Consider the following 6007-nt stretch of genomic DNA (forward strand, 5'->3'; position numbering starts at 1 on the left):
TAGAGTAATTCCAAACTCCACAAATGAACTAAGCGAGCATCTCCGATTTTCTGTCAGTTCCTCTGGAACCGTCTGTGCTCCGCCAGGCAAACACCACAGACACACAAGAAAGTTTCTCCAAAGCCTGGTTTAATCGTAGCTTATGCGGCGGGTTTACAGTAGGCACTGAAGCCCATACAGGACAAAGTCAGAGACGCTCGCTTAGTTCGTTAGTGGAGTTTTATAGAGCGGCTCCACCCTATATCCTTCACAGCTGCGCAGCTTTGAATTTGCTGCTTCTCCTGTTTACTCTCAGCTGCGCAAGATAATGACGTCATCTGCAGCTCCATGGTTGTGCTCGAGGAGTCAGCATCGGGTGCTGGGGTAGGACGTCATCTACGCCTCTCCGATCGCAATGCAAGCCTCGGAATACTAACCGCGATTCCCCCCCTCCACATCACCTAATATCACCTTGTAAATATATCTAGACGCAACACACCCCCTCCACAGTGTTTTGTTGATGAATTGTGTTGATGAATTTGTGCCGTCAGCCAAACAATGTCGACTGGCGGCCCCCAGGGGGAGAGCCTTCTCTGTGGGGGCACCTACTATCTGGAACGAGCTCCCTCCGGAGATATGGAGGATCCCGGATCTGCGTACCTTCCGTCGCACGCTTAAGACATTCCTATTTCATCAAGCTGGCCCGACCTAAATTTTCCTCTTTTAAATGGGAATTTTAAATTTGGTTTTAAATTATTGGGGTTTTAAAATAGTTCAGCCAAATTTATTTAATTTGTTTTATCTCTATTTTAAATTTTGTATCTATATGTTTATTTTATGGCTGTTCACCGCCCTGAGTCCTTCGGGAGTAGGGCGGTATACAAATTTAATTAATAAAATAATAATAAATAATAAAATAAATTTGTTTCGGAGGCCCCTCGCCTGGGATGGCGTTGTGTCGAGGGATTACTTGACACTCGACACTAAGTGCTATTGCTAATATTCAAAGAATTTTTGATGTATGAAGTTTATAATGGAGTAAAGAATATTATTCTTTTACAGTAGAAAGTAGAAAGACAGCGCTAGCCTGGATTCATGGAGTTGGATTGGTGAAGTGTGATTCTCCCTGCTCATGAAATGCTCTCTAGCAATGGATTAGAAAGATCAATATTACTCCAGGTGGTCAAGGTTTAATGCTGTCAGTTTGTAAGCACTAGATGATACAGTATATTCTTGTTTGTTTCTTTTTTCCTTCTATTATTTTTTTGTTTACTCTTTTCTGTTTGTTTTTGCTCTGCTACATTAAATAAACTAAATAAAGCCTAGTAAACAAAAGATTCTTAAATGTGATTCTGCAACCTATAATTTGTAAGCAGGAACACACAGCCCTTGGTAAATGCCCATCATTTGAAAAAACAACCTAAGAAAAATGAAATATTATCCCTTTCACAAAGTGGCTGCTGCTGTTTCTGCAGACATCTTGATAGCACTGACCATGTGCCTCTCCAAGAGGTGATAAATCAAGTGCTTCAGAGAACAGCAGGACAAACAGCACAGCAGTTAAAAGGAAGGAAAATACTTAGATCCTGAAGGGTTAGGGTTAGTGTTTGCCTTGCCTGTTTTCATAAACAGCAGCAACAAGAAAGCCCTAGCAATCAAGATAATGTGAGCCAGATCTGGCCAAGAGTTTTTTTCCCAATTGCCTTTGTCTCCTGTCCATCAGCCCCACTCCTGGGAAGAAGTCCACCTCCCCCATGCCGAAGTTAGGAGAGGGCTGCACGTCTCTGGCCTGGGTCCCCGTCAGAAGCACTGCCTGAGGACATTTTGCATTTCTCTTGGAAGCTGCAGTCCTAAGAGGCTTTGGGGCAGGAGGGCTTCCTCATTGTCTTTCAACAAATCTGTCTGCTGGCAAAACCAGGGGAAGAAATGCATGGTTCCCTACACATAGGTGGAAGGGAATTGCAATTTATTGGTTCCAAAATATAAGAACTGGGCAAAGAGAGAGAAAAGGAGAACTCGGAATTCTCAACCTTGGGAGTATTTTATGATTCTGAGAATTGGACTATCCTCTGGTGTCAGCAGAATTCAGCATTACATAATTCCTTGCTTTTAATTTTAAAGAAAACTACTATTCCTTAAATTTTTGTGAGGATAAAATAGCAGGACATAGCAGTCAAGGGACAGGACTTTACCAGTGTTTGTCCTGTGTTAACTGGCTGCTTAGAATGCCTGGTTTTATTTGCTTGACTGGAGAGGGTGACAAGGCTTTTTAAACAAATGAACCACTGCAGGTTTTATATATATATATATATATATATATATATATATATATATATATATATATATATATATATATATATATATATATAGCCTTAAATGCATGCTTCTCTGGAGAAAATAGAATTCCAATTCAGTTGGAACAATAAATACCAAGTAGAATCATATTAGGCATTGTGAGGACTGAGAAGGAAGCAAGCAGAGAATGGTCATTACTTTAAATAGATGCATTCAGAGCACACAAATATCATCTTGGCTTTAGACCCTTGTTAAATAGTGTGGCAAAATTGATAAGAAGGAATAACATGGTCCATCAGAGCTAACCTCTGTACTGAGATTTCTAAAAGATTTTGGGTTTTACTTTTGGTCATCTCTGTTTCATATTTCCAAATATCAGCATTAGAGATGTACATATTCGGTCATTTATTAGGTCTCCAAACCAGGACCTTGTTCATTCTCACAGAACCATGCACAGTATCTGCAGAATCAGGACTCTTCCTGAAAATGTACCAAATTCATTCTTCTTTGCTGCAGCCCATCCTATGTGCTCAGGAGGGCTCTTGAGGGCTTACAATTAAGGGAGGGGCTCACAAAAATGAATATTTGGGACATCTAGTTGACCAGAACAGTCTTCCTACATTTTTCTCCATTCTCTCTAACATGACTCATCAGTAAAGAAAGGAGAAAACAACAGCATATTTTTGTAATGCAAAGTATTTGGTTTTGGATGGGCTATTTGTTTTGTAAAAAAAAAAAAAAAAAACCTGCTCATGGTGGAACAGAATGCTGTGGGTCATTATTTTGTTCTTCTTATTTGGTGCAGTTTTGTTTTTATATCTTTATCAATCCACCCACTTAAGGTTGACTTTCTGTGTATTTCTTGTCAAGTGCAAATAGAGGAGGAAGAGGCTCTATGCATCAGAGGTGGTATTCAGTAGGTTCTGACCAGTTCTGGAGAACTGGTAGCGGAAATTTTGAGTAGTTCGGAGAACCGGTAAATACCACCTCTGACTGGCACCACCACCCTCTTAAATAGCAAATTGTGAGCATCTTGGTGATTCATGTTCTTCCTCTCATTTGTACTCCATCTTGCATCCACAGTGTTTCCCATAAGGCTCACTCTTCTGTACAGCATAACCACATAACCTGAGGCTTACTCTTATTCTACAAACAGAGGCATTTGTGGGTTCTGATGCAACATCACAGTGCATTGACACAATTCTGCTTATAGGGCATTGAGCACCAGTTGAGAATCTCTGTGGATGCCTCTGTCTATGAAATAGGCAAGACTAGCCAATAATATAATTAAAGATCAGGGACTGAACCAGTAGTGAAATCCAATTTTTTTTTTACTACCGGCTCTGTGGGCGTGGTGTGGTGGGCATAGTGTGGCTGTGGGCTGTGGGCATGGTGTGGGAGTGGCTGGGGAAGGATACTGTAAAATCTCCATTCCCACCCCACTCCAGGGGAAGGATAATGCAAAATCCCTATTCCCTCCCCATTCCTGGGGGAAGGCTATTGCAAAATCTCCATTCCCACCCCACTCTGGGGCCAGCCAGAGGTGGCATTTGCCGGTTCTCTGAACTAATTTCCGCTACCGGTTCTACAAACTACTCAAAATTTCCGCTACCAGTTCTCCCAAACCTGCTGGATTTCACCCTGATTTTTCCAGCCAATGGATGACCTGAGCTCACTCAGACTTTCCTCAAGACGAATAGAAGGGAATAGATGTAGGCAAATATACATGCCCCAGGATAATGTTGCAGGATCCAATCTGAGTTGATCACTGGGACCAGAGCTTTCAAGCTTTTGGACTCTTGTATTTATGTGGTGCCTGGTTGTGTGTGGCTTTTAGCTGTTAACTGGGGTGTTGATGGTTGGCTATTAGGTCATTGATTGTTGTTTCCTTGTCCTGCCACACCCTCGTCTCCTTGTTCCTTCTCATTCTAAAGCCACAAAGTAGATCTCTTCCTCATTAAGGAGCTCACAACCGTTTCTTAGAATATCCAAAGCTTGCAATTATTCAAGCAAATTGATGGGAACTTTACTGAAAAAGCATTGGCTACTTCCAGGTGAAAGCAGGTGGCCAAGTTAGGGTACCGCATTGGCCTGATGGGCCACCTAGAAACATTGAACATTCTTCTATGCCACAGGAGAGTCCTGGAGGGCTAGGAAGGAGTGTTGGCAAGCTCCTTCTGTAACTTAGAGGAAGATGCAGTTGCCTGCTTTAAAGAGTTACTACAAGGTGAAAAACACTGAGTGACTGTTAAAGTAATTATGCCTAGCTTTTAGGGCCTTTTTAATGGGATGAGGCATAGCAATGTGTGGGTGTGGGTGTAAATAGACACGCACACAAAACATCCCTGGAATACGATTTTGACATATATCTCAAAATCAACTCAGACCTCAAGATTTTTAACAGATGGCAATATTTTATTTTAGTTATTTTTATTATATTTAATTTATTTACATACAATAACAACGTTGTTGTTAAATGCTGGAAGCTATGTTGTATTGTACTACTTACAGCACATTCTTTGTGACAGAGATGCCTTTGTCTACTTATTTCTGATGTTCAAGATGGCCTTATGTAGCCAAGATGATGCCATCAACTCATGAAAAAAAGATCTCAGCAGAGATGAGGAATTCTCAATTTTTTTACAGAAGTAGAACAAATCTGGTCAAGTTTGGAAACTGAATTTGGCCTTCCCCACTTATTCAATCCCTGATCCCAAATACAACTTGTTCTCTTGTGGATTCAAAGAAGTTCTGTGTCTCCCTTCCTGAGCCCAGCCCTGCCCTTACCACAGATACGCCTCAGCAAACAGGCCCATGATGCAATCCAAGCTGGAAATGAACCAGAATCCCCAAGGAAAATTCTTGTGTCTCATGCTTCTGAGGACTCTTGTCTTCGTCATTCTCCAAAGATTTAGACTAGAATGATGCCATGGAGTCATTACTGCACAGAGGGAGTAACTCCAAATTGGATCAGTGCGGCCTCATTTCTCCTACCATCCTCTCCTGCCTTGGGAAGCTTAGGGATAATATCTTTCTGAGCTTCCAGCTGCTGATTACTTACCATTGTGATTGTGAAAATGATATTTTTGACATGGACTTAAAAGTACCCATTTGCCTGCTGGTATATTAAGAAAAGGTCGGTATATATATTGTAATCAGTTATGATGGCAACAGTCAGAACTCAATTTACAGAGTCTGCATTTGTAAAGGAAGCTTAGATTGCAAGGATGTTCAGTGTTTATATGGTGGCTGCTAACAATTGCGGCCAGTTGTTCACCTGCACACAACAGCTGGGTGAATCTAGTCCTTCTAACCCCCAAAGCTGGCAAACCTGCCAAACCTGGCAGCTGTAGGGAGAAGCCTCCTTTTCTGTCTAGAGCTGTGTTTCTCAAACTTGATAATTTTAAGATATGTGAACTCTAGTATGCTGTCTGGAGTAAAGTCTGGGAATCAAAGTCCGCACATTTTAAACATGCCTAGAGCAACCTCCTACCTCAATGAAGTTAGGAGGCTCAAAATAATTCCAGTTATTTTGGACACACTTGATGTTCAGACTTGCTTTTCATGTCAGATAAAGCAACATAAGGAGGGCATTTTCCATTAGTTATGTTGAAATGCCTTTACATTCATGAAATGTTGTATATCAACTACAACAGACTGTCAAACAGGCATTGAGGAATACACTTGGGGGGAAAAAATCCTGCTGCCTCATGGGCATAGAGTCCACATCCTT

The sequence above is a fragment of the Pantherophis guttatus genome, chromosome 1 (genome assembly GCF_059756535.1).
Source record: "Pantherophis guttatus breed Tessera chromosome 1, ASM5975653v1, whole genome shotgun sequence".
Lineage (NCBI taxonomy): Eukaryota > Metazoa > Chordata > Lepidosauria > Squamata > Colubridae > Pantherophis > Pantherophis guttatus.